General features: G+C 40.3%; 1 protein-coding gene and 1 pseudogene across 2 annotated transcripts in view; one reads left to right on the top strand and one right to left on the bottom strand.

Annotated features, from left to right (window-relative positions):
* Nucleotides 1-21037, top strand: part of Cdh20 (cadherin 20) — a 252321-nt gene that overhangs the window by 122656 nt on the left and 108628 nt on the right. The gene's annotated exons all lie outside the window — the stretch shown is intronic.
* On the bottom strand, nt 3760-5816 carry LOC128109299 (heterogeneous nuclear ribonucleoprotein F-like; annotated as a pseudogene).

Below are 21037 nucleotides of genomic sequence, written 5' to 3'. Positions count from 1 at the left end.
AGAGGTAGGAAAGTATAGTGCAATATGCAATATGACAATAGTCCTAAATATGTATCAATATACAAAATATCCTAAACAGTAGAACATACATGCAGTATGACAGATATAAATTTACATTTGTATCAATATACAAACATTTTAAATAAGAGTAGAAATATATGTATATTACAACAAATATAGTCCTGTATTTGTATCAATATACAAATTATCTTAAATAGGAATATAAAAATAGTTTACACTTCAATCAATGTACAAGAATCCATAACAGTGCAATTTATCTAAGGCTGATATTTTACTAAGTTAGTTTACTAGTATATATAATAATCTACCTTAATATCCTAATATCTACCCATTCCCCTTTTTCTTTTGTTAAAGAGAATACTGAGTCCAATATTTTCTTCAAATCCCAACCCTATAACCATTATCCATAACCCTGAGAAACATGAAACCTTCGGGGGAAAGGGCATCCTTTTCTTAGAATTGTTTCCTGCTGTTTCAGGGACAACAATATCTCTGTGGGGTCCTGTAAGAAAGCTCAGATAGTTAAGTCTCAATTGGACTAACTGTAGATTCTGCAGCCTGACTCAGAGTAATGGGTAAGGTTGTCTGAGATTCTGGCTAGAAGTGTAGTATAATGGAAGATCTCACCTTGGAACTATCTTGGAGAGTTTTCAGTCCAAGGTTGATCATTGAGTAATGTTTATGAATACCATGGCGTCATTCTGGACTGGGTAGAGTCATTGTTGGGGGTCCCATCTTCCTTCTGGAGACTTCAGAGATTGGTATTGGAAAAGATTTGTTTCTTTATTGTGCAAAAAACTTAAACATTTTCAATATCAAGATGGAAAGTTGTGGACTTATACTGGATAGAGAAGGGATTCTTCAAAGGCGAGGAAAAGCATAGAAAGAAGTAGAGTCTAGATGACAATGGTCCCTAAAGTATTGGTTTTTTTCTGTCCCACACCAGGCGGCTCTTCTGATAGGAGACAGAATCTCTTAACCTTTTTCTTTTAGCAACACGCTTGGGCTTAAAGAAGGAGAGAACCACATTCCAACTCTAAAGCCAGTTTGATTTATAATTGAATCAGGGCCAGATAATGAGGCAATTCCATGTAGTTGATAGTCAAAGGGATTTGTTTTGAGTTAACTTATAACAAGCAAAGGGGAGTTGGTCGCAGGATCCAGGAGAGGTAGGGCACAGTCCACAGTGGCTGTCTGGAGAACTCTGTCTTGGTCCACTGTGCCAGCATCCAGCATCCAAGACCACAAGGTAGTCAAGAGAGTGAGCACATATGCATTTCAGGTCTTAAAGGGGACCCCCTTGGCCACGCCCAGAGGGAGCAGGTACCTAGCAGTTACCTGCTGCCTACTAGGAGCGGTGCTTCATGGGTGAAGCACAGACAACCACCCCTGCACATATGCTCTTGGACAGAGATGCCCAACATGCTGAACACAGGAAAACAGACAGACAGACAGACAGACAGAGACCACCTTTGACAATGAAGCTGGCCAAAAACATCTATAGTGCTTCGTTTTTAAACTCGTTTCAACTCAGATCATCTGATAAATGACTATAGATGCTGAAATAACAGTATATGTTTATTTTTAACAAAACAAAATGATTTTGTGACTGTCACACTTCCCAAATAATAAAGTGAATGTTCAAAGGAAGGCCTGTCAGTGAAAAAAAGCATTGGGAAAAGCAAATCCTGCATTCTAAAATCTCAGCGGGAGAGGACCTCAAAGCACCGCTTACAATGGGGTGCTTGCAGCTCTTTTCTGACTGACATAATATGTACAAGGCAAGGGTCTCCATTCCTCTAATAACATGAATTTAGCATCTGATTTACAGTTTAGACTAAAAATCACTTTTGTAATTAAGAGTGCATATTAGCCTGCAGCAGCGTAAATGGCTTTCTCCACTCTCAGAAGACATGTTCCTATCCCTGAAATACGATAACCCATGGAAATATAACTGAAAAGGGGTCCGTGGAATCCTGAAACCAAGAGAGTGAGAAGCACCATATAGCCTCCAAATGTGGTGCCACGACAGGAACTCGGGACTGGCAAGGTGGAGGGGCCAGAGCAGACACTTGCCTCCAAGCCTAACAACCTGAGCTTCGTATCCTGGACCCATCCAGTGGGAGGAAGGAACAACTCCCCTACGTTTTCCTCTGACCACTACACACACACTCCGACACACAGGCAAACTCATGCAGATGCATAGTGTGTGCACATACACAAGCAAAGAGATGTACAGAGCCAGATACATGAGCTAAGCAAGAAGAAAATCAAAACATTTTAGCATATCCTATTCTCTAGAACTTATTTTACAGGAAAAAAATTATTTCATAATTATAACCTACTGATCCAGGGCGTTGATTATTAGTGGGTTATTTGGGGGATTTAGGGTCAAACTGTCACTGCCCTGGTGAGTTTCAAGTATTTCAGAAAAATTTCTCCATTCTACCTTCTGAAGGTTTCTCCCTATGGCCAATAATTGTTTCTGAGTCTTTACCCTTTCCCTAAAACTGATTATATATTCTTATTGCCCTGTGCTTTCTAAGCTCCGGTAATGCAGGTAAAGTCTACAAGCCACTTTGACATTGACTTGCCCGTGTAACTTCTCTCTCCAACAGTGTGTTAGTGGCACAGGACAAGCAACAACTTCAAATGCTCAATTGAGTTTGACCCGTGTGTTTCTTCCTTCTGTCGGTGATCCTTTTCTTGATGAGGTAAAGCTGTAGTCACATTGAAACGTATGTGGATAAGAGGAAAGGAAGAGGGCTGTAGCTACCTACCTACGCAATCACTTGAGTGAGGCTTACAGCAGGCGTTTTAAATAGAAAATTAAGACTCCGAGTAAAGCCAGACCTGGTGGCACAAACTTGAAATCCAAAATATTCATGAGACGAAGACAGGATAATCAAAAATTCAAGAGCCAGCTGGGCTACAGCATGAGTTCAAGGCCAGCCTGGGCAAAATAATGAGATCTTATCTCAAAATAAAAATTGAAATAAGGGCTAAGGATAACATCCAGTGGTAGAGTGCTTACTCTACCATTCAAGCCACAGTACAAGAAAATTCTGTCTAAACAGAGAGTGAACATTAGGGCCCACACCTATAATCCTAGAACTCAGGATGGTGAGGCAGGAGGCTTGCCAGTAAGAGGTCAATATGAGCTACACAGTGAGTCTGCGTCCAGCTCAAGCTGTGTAATGAGACACCATTTCAAAAACAATCAATTTTTTAAAAAATCCAAATAGAATATGTAAAATGTTTATAGTAAATGAGTATTCTTAATAATTCATCTAAAATCTCCCTGCTTTCAAATTGCTGGATCATGAGATCCAAACTTGCAAGTTTCCTATCATATGCACCCTATAAAACACCATCCTTTCTCCTTCACGTTCATCAATTTTCTGAAAATTCACCCTGAGTACCAGTGACCTGACTGTAAAAGTATAAATCACCAAACCCCACCACCTGAGTTTGATCCATGGAACCCATGTGCTAAGAAAGCAATGACCCCCAAAAGTTGTATCTGACCTCCATATGCTCATGATGGCATGCACCTACCTACCTACCTACACACACACACACACACACACACACACACACACACACACACACACTATATACATGCACACTTGTGCACACAAAAAGAATGAGATTTTTTTTGTGTGTGAAAAAGTCTTTATTTTAAGAAAAAAATTTAGTTAACAAAAAATTTAACAAGTTTCACTTAGCAAAATACACCCAAAGGAAATCACAGTACAAAGAAAGCTTTAAGTCAAGGCCTCACCAATTCCTACAGTATTAGTATTGTGTCTCAATTCTCAAAACTAACTTTTAAAAAGCTTAAACTTAACCTAAAGATTTAAATGAAAATATAAACTAGAATGAACATGAAAAATACTTCCCTTTGCATCAGGGATCTAGCACCTTGAGTTCTCCAGAAAAGTACATGTCCCCAGTGTGTTCACTGTGGTGTGCTTTAAGATCCACTCAACATACTTAAAACTACTCAACTCAGATAACATCACTCCTTAAGTATACTACCAAAAATGTTAATTGAGAAAAGCGGAAGAAAATAGTTTTAATTTACTCAATATTACATGCTAGAAGAAAAGTTTGCATGAGAAACACTGAAGAGGTAATTTTTTAATCCAGATTTCACAAACTCATGGTGCAATGTGGGTCCCCCAGCTTCCTCTAGAGTTATAAACTGCTCGACTGCTTATTGGCTGCCTGTGAAATTTTGATTGAAATAACTCAAATGCTCCTACAATACTAGTCATATCCACCCATGCTGTTTTGACCGCTGTAGCCGGCCCCGTAACAGCCACTCACTGACTGGCTCTCCAGGCCACTATAAGTCGCCTGGGCAGCTGACACTCCCATGCCCTGCATCACCTGGCTGCTATAAGCCCCGTTGCTAGCCCCTGTTGTTGAATTCAGGAAGAGTTCTATGTATCTGTGCTGCATGTTGGCCCTGTCCTTCGACATAGCTGCCACTGCTTCTTCATGGGTGGCAAACTCAACATCAGCTTCTCCCGTCACTCTTCCATCAGGACCAATCTCAATATGAACTCTCACGGGGTTGAGTGGAGAGAAGAAGTTGTAAATGTCGTTCTCCGTTGCTTTGTAGGGCAGCCCTCACATGTGGATGCAGTGGCCGGTGGTGCGCTGCACTGTGAACTCGCTGTCTCCGTATCTGTGGTCATACATTCCTGAGAGACAGTAGCTGAGGTCTCTCCCAAACAGATCAGTGGTGAAGCCATAGCCATCACTGAGGCCACTGTATTCTTCATAGCCCCCATAGCCTGCACTATAGGCACCAGACCTCATCCTATCCAAGCCTGCCTGTTTCACAATGCCAATGTACCTCCGGGCTGTGCCAGGGCGGTCATAGGGCCCAGGCCTCTGCACAGACATGAACTTCAGAGGTGGATCTGAGTATGACCTAACTTCCTCCTGGCTGCTCTTGAACACTTCGATATACCTGTGTCCTATTCTCTCCTTGTGCTTCCCCAGAGCTTTCTCAGCTAACTCTTGTGAGGCAAACTGAACGAAGGCCTCCCCTGTAATCTTGCCCTCCGGGTCCACAGGTAATGTGATTCCCGTTTGGCACAATTTCCAACCCTGAGAAGAACTGAACAATTTCTTCCTTTGTGCATCCAAATGGGAGTCCCCGAAGCCTCACAAAGCCATCATTGGCACTGTCGGCGCTGTTTGGACCACTGTGCTTCAACACCCAATCCATCTCGGTTCTGTGTGACTTGAACACCTCAATATATCGGTGTCCCATGCTTTCCCTGTCTTTTTTCAGAGCCAATTTTACATCATCTTCTGACTCAAGTTCAACAAAAGCCTCACCACTCTGCCTGCCTTCTCTAGTATAAATGAAATGAACACCTGCGACCCCATCATGAATTGTGCAGTCGGAGAGGAAGTTTTGTACGTCCTCAATTGAGCAGGACCAGGGTAGGCCACGGAGTTTGACCACATAGCCTTCACCTCCCTCAGGGCCCAGCATCATGGACACTTGACAAGGCTGATGTCACACAAGCTTGGGCAATTTTTTGTAGCTTAAAGAACCACCACAGGTGCCTTCTGTAGCAAACACTTATGGAAGGTACAAGTTTTCCACGGAGGCAGAAGTGACTTCTACTTTCAATAAGCAACACGGCTTATGAACCCCAACTCCACCCGACGCTTTAAAAACGCAGAGAGCTCCGGGGAAAGTCCAGGTGCATCTTCTTTTTGTTCTCAACCTTCAGGAAGACGAGGCGCAGTCCTCCTTCCACGACGAAGCCCGAGATTTTTTTTTGATTTTAAAAATATTTTATTAATTCTTTGATGACTTTATTCAATTCACTTTGATCATACGCATCTTCACTCCCTTTCCTCTTCCCAGATTCACCTCTCCCCATTCCCCCACCCATCCAACATTGTATCCTCTTTAAAAAATAACAATAATAAAAAACATTGAGTCCAATTTCTGCAGCCCATATACTCCACGAGAACAGATAACCTACCGGAAGCCACAGCCTCAAGGAAACTGCTTCTCAATCTCAAAGTGTCATCAATTGCCACTAGCTCCTCAGCTGCGGGGGAATTTTGTGCTGACCTCCCCCTCCATGGTGAGGTTCTATTTGGCTTCAGCTTGTGTTAGTCTTGCACATGCTGTCACAAGCATTGTGAGTTCATATCTGCAACTTTCCTGTTGTGTCCAGGAAACAATTTCCTTGTAGTCATGGATTTTACAACATTTCTGACCCTCTTCTTCAATGATCTCTGAGCTCCAGGAGGAGGGTGTGTAATATCGATGCCCCATTTAGGGCTGGGTATGCCAGTCTCTTACTCTCTGCACCATGGCCAGTTGTGGGTCTCTGTTAATCACTGTCAGCAAAGGAAAGCTTCTCTGATGACGATTGAGAGAAGCACTGATCTACGTATAATGACCACTCATTCATTATACATAGGAACTTATTGGGAATCAATTGAATACTATGGCCATTTAGCAGAGTAAGAGTAATAGGTTCTCCTCTAGGGCCTATCACCTGTCTAACAACAGATTCTGGGTTTCAATAACAGTACCAAATGTGGGTTTAATCTTGTGACCTTACGTGCAATCAGAAACTGACTGGTTATTTCCATGACGTTTGTGCCACTACTGTCACTGCACACACCTTGTTCACAGAGTTCACGGCTGAGTAAATGCGTGGTTATTTTTCTCCTCTGGTAGCGTGTATAGCACCTCCTATCACTGTGGCTAGATGGTAGTCATTTGTCTCAATTTTGTTTTTATTTACCTTGATTTCCTATGTGGAGAAACTTGGTACATAGTTATGTACATACAGCCCAAATATACTAAGTTGCAGGACTGTATTTTCTGAATCCTTTTTATAATCTTGAATTTAAATGGCCTCTCCACATTTGTCTTATGAAGTATTGATTTCATGAAGCATATTTATGCTGCACATGTGCTAAACATACTGATGAATTCAATTTTACTGAACTTAAAAATGAACTAAATTTAGAGCACATGCTCATTCTAGTGCTACCTGTTCTTTTTATTAAGTGAACCAAATAAGCAATAAAATGGACTTTGCACATAGAAGGCATTCAATAAATTATATTGAAGATGGTGAGACAGAGATAAGAAACACTTACTAGCATTGGTACCCATAACATACAGGCAGGTTGAAGGCCAGGGTGCCTGGTACCACGTTCAATGCCAGCTTCCCTCAAGTGTTTACTAGTACTCAAATTTCATCATTCCTTATTTTACAGACCTTCAAAGTCTTATAATGTTTATATGATTTTTTTTTATTTAGTGAAAATGCTTTATTTATCCAAGCACTAGCCAGATCCTACCCTGCTTAGCTTTCCAACAAGAACAGGCACATTCAGGGTGCCGTGGCCATAAACTAAACTTTATTCCTAAAAGCATGTGATCTTTGCATTAATTGGAATGTGGCTTTAAAGATTTCATATATACAATTACATATTATTTGCCAAAATACCTCTGATGAGGATTCTTGTGTGCAAAGCTTACAAACTATATTGTTTCTGTATTCTCCCACCCATGCCTTGCTTTGAATTGTGAATTCAGGTGACTTTAGATTGAAGAACAGTTAATATGACACTCAGGTCTCCTGTTCCTCTCATTTCTGGACACAACAACTCTTATTTTATAGCAAGTCAATATATAAAAGCAAAGAAAACACAAAGCAAAATCAAGAAGCCTCCAGCTAAGTGCCGGTCATGGGGATGTGCCAAGGCATCTATCTTACAACATCGGAGTGTTCTTCCAGACATTTACCCAAGCATTGCTCAATAAACACTATCCACTGTCGAGCCCCATGTATCACCGTACTCATGTGGAACTTTCAGCTTCTGTTAACATCCTTCATTCAACAGGGGGAATTCTATATAAGTCTTTCAACTGCCAAGAAAATAGCTTCAAGAAATGTGGCCTAGACTGTGCTGTGCTTTCAGAGACATCAAATCAAACACCATTTGTTGAAATTTGAAATGATTAAAGGGAACAGTGAAATTAAAAACTTCATGACACAGATATCAGTGAACCACTATAAACCAAAAGGCACGTCTAGAGTGGTCCTTTGATACACTTCACTCTCTTGAGGATGTTAATAGCAACACATCTCAGGTAGTTTAATACTTAGGTCTGACCCTCTCAATGACCTTTAAACAATGCCCACCATCTACAGATCTAAGTCCCAGGTGCCTGGGCAAAAGTGGTGCTTATAAGACTGATGCTATTTACTAGGATTCTGCTGAGATTGAGAAGATGTGATTCCCCTTTCTTTCACCTTATGGCTGAGCAGGTTCTTAGTGGGCAATTTAAATGTCTTTATGATAGTAAAGGTGTGAGAGAAATCTTACACACTCGAGTGGATAAAAGAGGAAAAAAGGAGTAGGAGGGTGAGTGTCAGTTGTGTGGCAAGCTGGTTTTCCCTTCTGGGGATGAGCTAAGCTCCTCCTTGTTTAGTGATCCCCTTGATCCTTAGGGGTTATGAAATCAAATGGCTCTGAAACCAGTGAGTGAACACAAATACGCAGAATGTGCTCTGCTTGTCCCCTGGGTTCCTTGAAAGTTCATGTCCTGAAATCACAGAAATTGTGACTATCATTTCCATTGACTGTTACCTTTTAGGAATCTGGAACCAACCCAGTCAACAGATGTTTAAGGAACCAAAATAAAGGTGTAATGGAGAGAGGTTGGTAATGTGGGATTTTAAGCGAACCTCCATTGTTGAAATGCTGACAAGTGTTCATGTGCTGGCTAAAGCAAACTTGTCCACAGGCTCAGCCCAGCATCGCAGATCCCGAATTTGCAATCTACACTGCAGAGCAGAGCTATTCGCAGTGGAGCTTGATAAACACCTGTCCATAAATTGTTCCCAGCCTGTGACAAGACAGGGAGCCAACACCAGAATGCAAATCATCTGCATCAGTGAGTGTGTTGTCTGGCCTGCCAGCAACGCTTCTCTGGGGGGATTTTCTTTTATAGAATAAGCAGGACATTTACATTCTGGAATGAGCTCCTTATCTCCTAGGTTGCATTCTGGGCAGCACAGCTTTCTGAAGAAATCTTCAGGGTCCCTTCATGGTGTTTTAGCACAAATTCCAAAAGATCAGTAGTGCCCTACAATGGAAGGAAAGGGAAAGGAAACAGTAGACACTAGTAATGTCTGGGAAATTACAAGATGTCATTGGCAGTCCAACTCTACCTATCCACCGGTGGAATGAATGCAGTGTGAGTGGGCGAAACACTGATCATGCAGGCCCATTACATTTTCTCTTCTCATATCCAACATTCAGTTTCTTCCAGTAATGTACAAGCCCGCAGCTTGCACCTGGTTAAGGTGTACTGCATTTATAGAAGTGCTGTGGGATGTTCTATATGCTGTGAATATGTGTTGCTCTGATTGGTTGATAAATAAAATGCTGATTGGCCAGTAGCCAGGCAAGAAGCACAGGTGGGAAGAGGAAGGCTGAGTCAGGAGATGCCAGCCTGCTGTTCAGGGAGCAGCATGTAATGGCATACAGGTAAAGCCATGGAACACATGGCGACACATAAATTAACAGAAATGGGCTGAGTTTAAGTGTAAGAGCTGGTTAGTAGTTAGCCTAAGCTAATGGTTGAGCATTTTTAATTAATATAAGCTTGTATGTGTTTACTTGGGTCTGAGCGGCTGTGGACTGGGTGGGACACAGGAAAGTGTCCAGCTACATAGAAGATCTTTCTGGTAGAGCTTGTTTATATATAGATTGTCACTCAGCTCGACTACTAACAGTCCATACTCAACCAAAGAGTGCAACTATCAGAAGGCTACAGTGCCCAGGCCAGTATTTACTACATAGAAGTAAATAGCAGGTGGATAAGGACGTTATATCAAAGACATGGATACATAAGATGAATGGATGCATCAGACTACCTAGGGCCCAGAAACATTTTTTTAATTCCTGTATCTTTCTGGAAACAGTTAAACATACTTTGTTTTATGTCCAAGGTCAAGAAGGATGCTCATCAACTGTTGAATAAGCCTATCAACCTGAGTTAAATCCCTGGAATCCACATTAAAAAAATCTTAGGGCTGGGGTGGTGGTGGAACATTCCTTCTAATCCCAACACTCAGGAAGAAGAAGCAGGCAGCTTTCTGAGTTTGAGGCCAGCCTGGTTTGCTCTGGGGCTGTTCCAGGAAAGCCAAGGCTATACAGAGAAACCCTATCTAGAAAAGCCTGAAGTGGTGGTACTTTTCTGTAATCCTAGCACTTCTAGAACAAAATGAGAGGCTGGGACAGAAGAACTGCCAGGAAGCTCGCTGGCTTGTTAGCCTAGAGCATGGTAGAATCAAGAGAGGAGAGAATTGTCTCACAAAGTTGTCCTCCAACTTTGACACATGCACCATGGCACTTGTGCACTCACAATGACACACACACACATCATAAACACACACACACACACACACACACACGATAGATAGATAGATAGATAGATAGATAGATAGATAGATAGATAGAGAGAGAGAGAGAGAGAGAGAGAGAGATAGAGAGATAGAGAGATAATTTTTAAGGAACTAAAGGTAGCAAGTATGAGAAAAGTTGGGATTAAAGTCCTTAAACATTGACTTTGTAAATGATTAGTTAGTAGTCTTTTAAACTAAGAGTAGATTAACCTGTTTTAGAATGTTCAAGATGGGGGGGGAGGCCGAGAAGGTGTCAATAAAGAGCATGGTGCAAAGCATGAGGAACTGAGCTCAGATCTCCAACACCCAAGTAAAATCCAGATGTAGTAGCCCAACACCAGGTAGGCAGAGATAGGAAGATGTGGGTTCAGTGAGAGCCCCTGCCTCAAAAAATAAGGTGGAAAGCAATTGAAAAAAACACCTGGAGCCAACCTCTGTCTATATACGCAAGCACACACACACACACACACACACACACACACACACACACACACACACACACACAAGCATGCATAAACACTCATAAAGAATGAAGACTCCAAGTCCTATGTAAAGCCATAAGTATGGCTGATGGGAAATTGGATGGCAGAGCAGGAGCCAGACATTGTCATTGAAAGAGGTAGGGTTTTCAACACCTCCTCTTTATGCTAGAACTCCTTGAAACAGTACTGCTACTGAATGTCCCTTTAGGCTCTTGACCTTTGTTCTCTCATAGTTTCAGATCTATACGTTGGAGTTTTGTGGCTTTTCTCACATTTAGAAACTCATTATTTTTCTCATCTCTTTAGTCTCTTTCCTCCTATGCCTGGTGCTAGTAGAAGAAAGGAGATGCTCTAAATACTTTCTTATGTCTTTATTATACTTTTTCCACTCAAAACTTTCTTCATTAAAATTCTTATCATTCATTTATATTATTCCTTCTACTGATGCCCACAACCTCAAAAGCTTCGGTATCTGGGTTGAGGTTTTGTTTTGTTTTGGTATTTTCAGACAGGGCCACACTTTGTAGCTTTAGCTGACATGGAACTTACTATGCAGACTAAGCTAGCCTCAAACTCACATAGATATACCTATCATTTGCAATGCTGGAATTAAAGGCATGAGCTACCATGCCTGGTACTGGCTTGGAAAGTTCTTGTCTACCATATTCTTGATAATAGCTATATTATGTTTAGGGTTTTCATACTAATTAATATGTTTTTAATTGTTAACTCTCTACTTACTTCATATGTGTATATATATGTATGTATGTATGTATGTATATATGTATGTATATGTGACATGTGGTATACGTGAGAAAGTGCATGTATATGTGCAGGTACGCATGAGTGCTTATGCACGGGTGCTTATGGAGGCCTCATGTCAATATCAGGTATATCCTTCTATTCACTTTACCTTAGTTTTTTGAAACAGGGTCTCTAACTGAACCTAGGGATCATGAGTTGGCTAGACTACCTGACCAATGAGCCTTCTGAATCCCCTTTCCTCTGTCTCCCAGCACTGGGATTACAAGCATAGACCACCATGCCTGGATTTTCTTTAACGGATGTTGGAGATCTGAACTCAGATCTTCATGCTTACATAGCAAGCACTTTACCTACTGAGTCATCTCAAGCTCCCTGAAATTACCACTTCATAGTGCCCATCATGTGCCAGTCATTGCTCTATCTTATCATCACTGTGGCTCATATGAAACATCTTACAGGGTGGCACTAATCCTCCACTTACAAAGTAGCGTGATTCAGAGGGACATATGGCATGCCTTAATCTAAAAGATAGTTTTCAATAGAATCAGAAGGAAAACATGACTCTAACTGATGCTGGAGCTCAAGCTCATTGACAGGGTCCTTAATAACAAAAATAATGACTACCTACTTGAATCACTATCACATTGGAACCATTACCATTATCTTTAAATTATTTCCAAACTACATAATAACCTCACAAGACGTATATCATTCACACTTTAATTATAGGAAAAAATTAAATTTAGAACTGTTAAGTAATTTATTCCAAGTCACATGGATGGTCAAAAATATAGACAGATTATTCTTGCTTTTTTTGCAGATCACACTGGCAGAGACAAAAACATTTCCCCTGGTTACTTTGCTCACCCGGACAGCAGTTTTCCTTTACAGTATACAATCCATCTGAGTTCAGGCCCTTAAAACTAGGAGTACTAATCTTCCTCACAAACCTGCAGTTTGTTCAGGAATCAGCAAAGAAGGCTCCTCTCTACTTTGTGTGGCATCATCTGGAGTAAGCTGAGGATCTGCTTTCCATGTAGTTGATTTATAGGGCTCCAAGTTACTGCTGGATATACTCAGCTCAGCCTGGGCATCCAATCACGGATCCCTCAATGTGACCTGGGTTCCTCAGTGCTTAATAGCTAAATTCCAGTGGCCAGAATCTCAACTGGGAGGGAGAGAGAACTTGTTACAAGAAATTCTGAAGCTCACTATAACTAGGGAAAGAGAATTGCACCACAGCTCTTAAGGGGAGAACATTGAAGAATTTACAGGCCTATTGTCAAACTTGTTCCACAGCCTCTGACCTGCTCCCCATCTGCTCTGTTAAGCTACTCAGGAAAACAACACATGCACCTCAAGGGCACTACAAAATCTCCAAGCCCAAGCTCGCCTTCCCCGACTACTCCCTGCCTCACACTCTCTCCATCTTACTTCTGTACTTGATCTTCTTCAATAAGTCCTTTGCTTCAATTTGGGTTCCATAGCGATGGATTCCATTGCTACCCATTCAAGCACCTTAAAAATCTCATATACCTTCTTCAATGTTGTCTCAGTTAGGGTTTCTATTGCTGGGAAGAGAGACCATGACCACAGAAACTTTTATAAAGGAAAACATTTCATTGTGGTGGCTCACTTACAGTTCCGAGGTTTAGTTCTTTTATTGTCATAGCAGGAAACAAGGAAGCATGCAGGCAGACATGGTGCTGGAAAAAGGAGCTGAGGGTTCTTACAGCTTGGTCCTGTAGGCAGTAGGAAGTGGTCTGAGACACTGGGCGAGGCTTGAGCATATATGAGCCCTCAAGCCCACCTCCATAGTGACACATTTTCTCCAACAAGACCATATCTACTCCAACAAAGCCACACCTCCTAATAGTGTCACTTCCTTTGGGGACCATTTTCTTTCAAACCACCACAAGTATCTAATCCTTTTTTATGGCCTCATAGTTTGTCTTACTATCCCACAATTTCTCTCAAATTATGTACTCAGGGGTTACAAATTAGGAGCCAACAAGATGGCTCAGAAAAAAAAAAAACTGTCAACTTAAATTCAATCCTCAAAAGCCAAATTAGGGTGAAAGGAGAGAATCTACTCCACAAAGGTGTCGTCTGTCCTCCTCATGTGTGCTATGGCATGTGCACCTACCTGCACGTGTATATACACTACACACATTCACACACAATAATTGACCTTTTCTCAGTTTTCAATTTCCTTCTCCTTTCCATGTCATTTGATATATTTTCCTACTTGATTCTACTTTAAATTGTTCATCTCTTTATATTCAGAAGTGTGTTTGTTTCTGTCTCAGTTCAATAACAAAGACATGGTCAAAGTAACAGGAAGGTTAATCCTAAAATCAAAATCAGGTATGAGCGTATGAGCAACTGTAATACAGAGGAACAGGCTGCACATTTGGGCACCCAGGAACTATGTTCTCTCCACAAGAGAAACAAGCTGCACATTTGGGCACCCAGGAACTATGTCCTCTCCACAAGAGGAACAAGCTGCACATTTGGGTACCCAGGAACTATGTCCTCTCCACAAGAGGGCTAAGATTCTGATGAGAGCCGGCGAAGAGTGTCTTCTCAACCATGGGGTCATTGTTGATGGCATAGTTTTATCTAGGAAGAATACACAGGAGTGCTAAATATTTCCTAGGCCACGGAACTGCAACGTATCTTCTGAAAGTGCTATGGCATGCCTTTGTAAAGAATAGGTGCAGACAGATGATCATAGTGCTTGGATGCAGAGGCCTACCAGGTTCAGTTGGGTCATATAAATTTTATGAATTCAGGATTCTTGTGAGACTACAAAATGGCATTTACAAGGAGATTTAGATATTGAGTTACCGAGTTGGGGAGACTTGTACATACAAGTCTCATGCTCAGGTAAGAAACTTAAAGAGAACTGAAGATTATAGCTCATTAGATATGAGTAAGCTAAATATACTGCATGGCATTTGTAACCTCTAAGTGTGACAGACTGAAATTTATGTTAAGGGTGGATTCTTAAGAAACAGCAAGAAGTCAGAGAGAAAACAGAAGACCCTAAGATTAGAGAAGAGGAGCCAGCACGTTGGGAGGTCAACGTGGGAATTATGATTTCACAAATGTTAGGGGTACCAAAAGGAAAGGGAACAGTCACATCCATGTTATGTATTTGTCTTTGTACTGAAAACAGAAGATGCAGCAGCAAAAACATGTGAACATAACCCACTGTTTATGGGACAAACAGATATCTAAATAATCAGCCTAAGTTTGGGGAACTAACCCAACTGTTTGCTTTGGAAAGAGAACAGAAAAGAGTGACTAAGTTACATCACGACTCTGTTCCCCTGCCCGGACTGGCTGCAGCCACTTTGCCAACTTCCCCATGTACATAAGTCTCCTTCTTCACACTCACCTGCTCTGCCCTATAAGTACCACCCTTTAACACATGCTCCCCTCTTCCCACGGCAACATTTGTCCTCAGCAACCAATGTCTGCTTCTCACAATGGTTGCCTGGTACTCTGCACCTGACAAGGACTCGATCCTGGTATTAACCACAGACTGCACCACTACAAGCTATACAACTTGACCACTGCCAACTTCAGCCTTCTCATCTGCAAAGTAAAGGTGATCTCTCCCTCTCCTGTTATTGCAGGACACTGAATCAGACCATGGATCTAAAGCAGAGAAAAGGATGTTTGACTTTTGCTCATCTAACCTCCAAATGAAGAAAAGGAAATTAATAGCAGAATTATGCTAAGGAAAGCTGGACCTTGCTCAAACTTAAGGGGTAGCTACAGAAAGTTCAATCCTCGCACATTCATAGCTCTTATGAAAATCATGGTATCATAGGCACTTTAGAACTCTTAGAATAACTTTCTCCTTTTCTCAGTCCTCAGAGAAATAGATGGAACAAATAATACAAAAGTGTCCATAGCTGAACAAAAATGCACTGGGTGAGTTGGATACATTTCAATCAATCAGAGAAGGAAAGCCCAGTAATACCCAGTAAGGGACATGAAGGGAAGGAAGGGAAGGATGGAGGTGAAGTTATAAAAATGTCCCTGTCAGAAAGTGCGGTAATAATGACAGAAAAGAGAATTAGACATTGTGTAATAGTTAGCTCACACATACCAACAACCACCGAACTTCTCCTTAGCAGAGCTGCATGGGTTCACTGACTCTAACTGAAAAAAATCATTTTTGTTTTTACAAAGACATGTCATTTAATAAACAAATGCTTGAGTGAGGAAAAATGTATTATGGCTTACAAGTTCAGAGGTTTATGTCCACAGTAAGTCTGCTGACTATATTCCCATAGTGAGGTAGAACGTAATGACATGGACGTATATGGATGAGCCTACTCACTTTATGGTAGATAGCAGGAGTAGGAACGTGCACACACACACACACACACACACACACACACACACACACACACGGCGGGGGGTGGGGGAAAGGGGGGAGAAACCACTGAAAGTGGCTATTTTCCTCCAACTTGGCCCCATCTCCTAAAGTTTCCAGAACCTCCCAAAATAGTGCCATCACCTGGGGACCAAACCTTCCACAATGAGCCTGTGAGAGAAATTTCTAATTCAAACTGTAACAATGCAGAGTATGTGAAAGCATTTTTACATACCCATCCTATTGTATCAACACTTTTCCTCCGTTTCCTGCCAATCTGAAAACTTTACATGTCATTCATAAACTTTCTTGAGGTGTTTAAGAAAATGCTAGGCATTATTACTGAAAGGATTAACCTTGACTTTAAACCTGGTAACCTCTGAGGTTCCTTTCTCAATGACAAGTCACCCCTCCCCATTGACTAAAATCAACCCTAAGTGGCCATACCAATTCCCTGAGTGGTGAAGAACTGCTGTATTCACATACTACCTTCTTTTTCTGATGATACCAGATGTACACCTTGGCTCCAGGTACTTAGAGAAGCAGCTAATGACTTTCAGTTTCACGGTCTCAGTTGTATGTTGTTTTCTGTGTCAAAAGGAGAACCATATCCACAGAATACTTTCCCTGTTAAAGCCAAACATGAACCCAGACCCTCCACCTTTACCACTCAAACCAATAACAACCCCATTTAAGTCCAGCACCAAACAATGTCTTTCGCTTAAAATTAATGTCTTGTTCATATAAAATTGAAATACAGAATGAAGCCTCTGTAGTGATAAATAAAAAGCATAAAGGTGACTTTTAAGGAGATAAATTTACTCTGTCAGGGAAGAAATAAAACCCTTTTACTATTTGCCTGTGACTTGAACACTCCTAAGAAATGAGCTCTTCCCTTATTTGTGACTAACTACAATCTGTCACTTATCCTTCCCTGCCATGTGTTAAATTAAAATACATCATTAACACATACATTTTGTCCTAATCCTTACATTGCTAATGGCATTTGCATTAAAAGACCAGGTAGCATGTTGGCATCTGATAGCCACACAGACAACATAATACATTGTCCAGATGGATATGTGGTTGGGAACTCAGCACTGTAAATTATTGAAAATAGCATAATTGCATCGCTTCCATTTACAGAGAATATCAAGTAAGACAGTATAAATTGTTTTGAGTTAATAGAATCATAAAAAATTAAGCTGATCCCTTGGGGATTTCTGGAAGTAAAATTATATAAAAATATTTGTGCTGTTTAAGAAGACAGCCTAAATCTTGAAATAGAAAAATACACTGGATAAATGAATAAGAGTTTTGATTCTTCAATGAATTAAAATAAAGATTCTGGCATTCAATCTTCTGTCGAGATTCTAGATGTGATGGGATATAAAATATGTAAGCTAACCTCTAAAATAAAAAAATTTAGTTTCCAGTGTAGTTGAAATTAATAACTCATAAGTATTTTCTAGCTATTAACTATTTTTATTTCATTTAATATGCACAACAAAACTTGGAGGCATGTTTTAGCATCATTAACATCCTTCTTTATAGCTAATAATAATTCAAACTTAGTGCCAGGCATATATTTCAATCTAGCTTTGTAGACTCCATTTATAGTTTTAAGTATTTCATGAAGTTTCAAACCTTTTACTTTTGGTTCTAGCTTGTGGTAGTAACACATTAGCATGGTAAAGTCAGTTTCAAATTTTCAGGAATTTTGGGAGCCAGTTGTAAAATATACCTTTATTTTATTTTTAACACATTTAATTCTATCAATATCTAAATTTTCTATTTTTAAAATTAATTATTTGAGAATTTCATGCAATTTATTTTGATCACATTCACCCCCCTCCTCCCAATGCCTTTCAGATCAACCCTACTTCCTTACCATCCAACATTGGGTCCTCATTTTTTTAAGTCATTGAGTCTAATTAGTGTTGCCTATCTACTCTTGGATGTGGGACCTTCCAGTAGAGCATGGCTGATCTCCTTTTCTCGGCACCTATCAACTGCCGATAGCTTCACAGCTAGAAGTGAGACTTCACTTTGCCCTCCCCTCTCCATGCTGGGATTTTTGTCTACTTGAGATTTGCAGGTCTTGTGCATGCTGTCACAACTATTGTGAGCTCATATGTGCAGACTGCCCTGCTGTGTCCAGAGAGCACTGTTTCCTTACAGCCATCCACTGCCTCGGGCTCTTAAAATCTTTCCATCGTCTCTGCAATCATTCCTGAGCCTTGGGAAGAGGGAGTGTGATATAGATGTCCAATTTAGAGCTGAGCATTCCACAGTCTTCTAGTCTCTGCACCAGGTGTGTTTCTCTGTATTAATCACTACCTAGAGTAATACTGAAGCAAGATTCTCTGATGACAGTACAGAAACACACTAATCTTTGGAGATAACAATACTATGTCCATTTAGCAGAGTAATAGTAATAGTATCTCCCCTAAGACCTGTCACCTGCTTGGCCACAAATATTTGGCTTAAATAATAGTATCACATATGGGTTTTATCTTGTGACCTTAAAACCAATCAGAAAGTGGTAGGTTTCCCATGACATTTGTGCCAGTATTACACCAGTGGGCACGTGTTGCCAGACTGGTCATTACTGTTGCTCACAGAGCATACAGCTCGTTAAGATTGATTATTACTTTTCTCATCCAGTAGTGTACATTGCACCTTCCAGCACCATGAAAGCTAGCCAGTGGGGATGGAACTGTCACACCATTAGCAGCTTGATTTCTCCGTGTTTTATGATTCTAGCATGTGTCTTCAGCAACAGGGCAAGTTCTAGAGGGTACTCAAGAGCAATTGCAATATCCTGTAATGTTTTGAAGTGTGTGGATCCTCACTAGCCAACAACTCCAAGAGTTCCTGACACTGGTCATTTTACTTGTTAGCCTGTATACTTGACATTTACATTTGCAAGTAAATGAATTAGATTAAAAACAAAGGCAGAAAACTCTAAGTATACTACTTCATATATTACTGCATTTTTATATCATCTATGTTCCTGAAGTCAGCTATGACTACCATATGGGGCTATTAGTAGGGGATTATCTTGAATATTATTCCAAGTCCACATTTGGTGACCATGCTGACAGTTTGAAATTGTTTTTTGGTGGGAAGATTTACACTGTGGACACCATCAGCTGCTCAGCTCTTAATTTATTCCTGAAGATGAGTTTTTAATTTATACAAGTGTGATATAGTTTAACCACAATAAACTAAAGGTAAGATTTAATGATAAAAGCCTATTAAGAAAAGAGGATGATTGTTAACTACTAATTTCATAGCAGAAAAAAAAACAATAAAAGGTTTGAGAATTGACTACATGGAGTTGCTTCTATTTACACTAATGAGCACTGAATATTTTTTGAGATACCTTGTAACATACCATTGCATAGGTATCTTGTTTTTGTTTTGAGGAACTTTCCTTTCATAAAAACTGTGTTACCTCATGTGTGCATTCTAAGGTTTTCACATGTAGTTAGCCATTTCAGAAATGTATGTTCTTTTCATATATATATATATATATATATATATATATATATATATATATATATATATATATATTTAACTTTCTGTATGTTTTCATTTATTTTGGGGAGCTTTAGAGATAGCTAAGCAGCTAAGGACACTTACGATCTTGCAGAAAACCCAAGTTCAGTTCCCAATACCCACATGGTGGGTCACAACCATCCATGACTCTGGTTTCAGGGGGATGGATGCCATCTTCTGACCTCAATGGGCACCAGGCATGCATGGGGGTGACATCATGCATTGTTGGTAAAACACTTATATGCATAAAATAAAATGTATATTTTTAAAGATGCATTTTATTTTTAATTATGTGTATGAATTTATGTCTGTGTAGGTGTATGTGCATCTGAATGCAGTACATTTTGGACTATGGAGTCCAAAAGGGGGCATCAGATGACCCAAGGAACTGGAGTTACAGGCAGTTGTGAACGGTCCCACATGGGTGCTGGGAACCTAAACCAGTTCCTCTGCAGGAGGATTCTGTGCTCTTCACTGCTGAGAGACCACTGCAGCCTCTTGTCTTAATAATGCAATTATTGAAACATTAGACTTAAAGTGCTCTTAGCACTAGAAGAGCGTGTGATGCTCATGCCTTTCTAACCTCTGGCTATTTGCAGACGAACTGTAAGAAAAATTTCTGCTTCCCTCCTGATAGCACCTCCTCCTCTCTGACCTGGATTTCATACTTCTTTTCACAGCCTTATTAATTCACTTATATGCCCATGCCTTTCTAGTCTTCAGAACTGGGTACTTGTGTCTTTATGTGTGTCACATGCAAAACTATGGAATACGTTAAAATTATTATGTGTCACAGATGTTTTGCCATGGCTTAGAATTATTACGAAGTCTTGCTGCAAAAACTACAATTTAAAAGACTGCAACTCTAGCAAGAATGCTAATGAACATTGTTTATTTGTTATCAATCTCATATAAGTCTGTTTTTTTTTCTACCTAGAACTCAGTTATATTTATTTTGTTTAAATTCCTACTTCTACGGAAAGAAAAAGTAAGAGTGATGTTATGAGTTCTCAAATGCCAACCAAAGTTGCATAATATTGCCAATAAAAGCAGAAATCTATTTATCTACGCCAGGAGTCTCCACACAAAAACAGATATAAATATGGGTTCCCTAATACTTTAAGCTTCTTATATTGCAGGTATGAAAATAATATTGGTCTCAAATGTGCACCAGTCCTGCGTTTCTTACCTTTCCCTCCTGCCTGGCAGCTGCCTTAACTCTCTCGTGTTAACACCTTCTTAAACCCAACAAAAATTAGACAAAGAACCAAGCTTTATGTCTTAAAATTTCCTTTGTCAGAATTCATATACTCCTTTATACAATCCTTCTC

Source organism: Peromyscus californicus, unplaced genomic scaffold, assembly GCF_007827085.1.
Source record: "Peromyscus californicus insignis strain IS unplaced genomic scaffold, ASM782708v3 Scaffold_14__1_contigs__length_90479793_seg_1, whole genome shotgun sequence".
Lineage (NCBI taxonomy): Eukaryota > Metazoa > Chordata > Mammalia > Rodentia > Cricetidae > Peromyscus > Peromyscus californicus.
The sequence above is the reverse complement of the archived record's forward strand: the minus strand, read 5'-3'. Positions and strand labels throughout refer to the sequence as shown.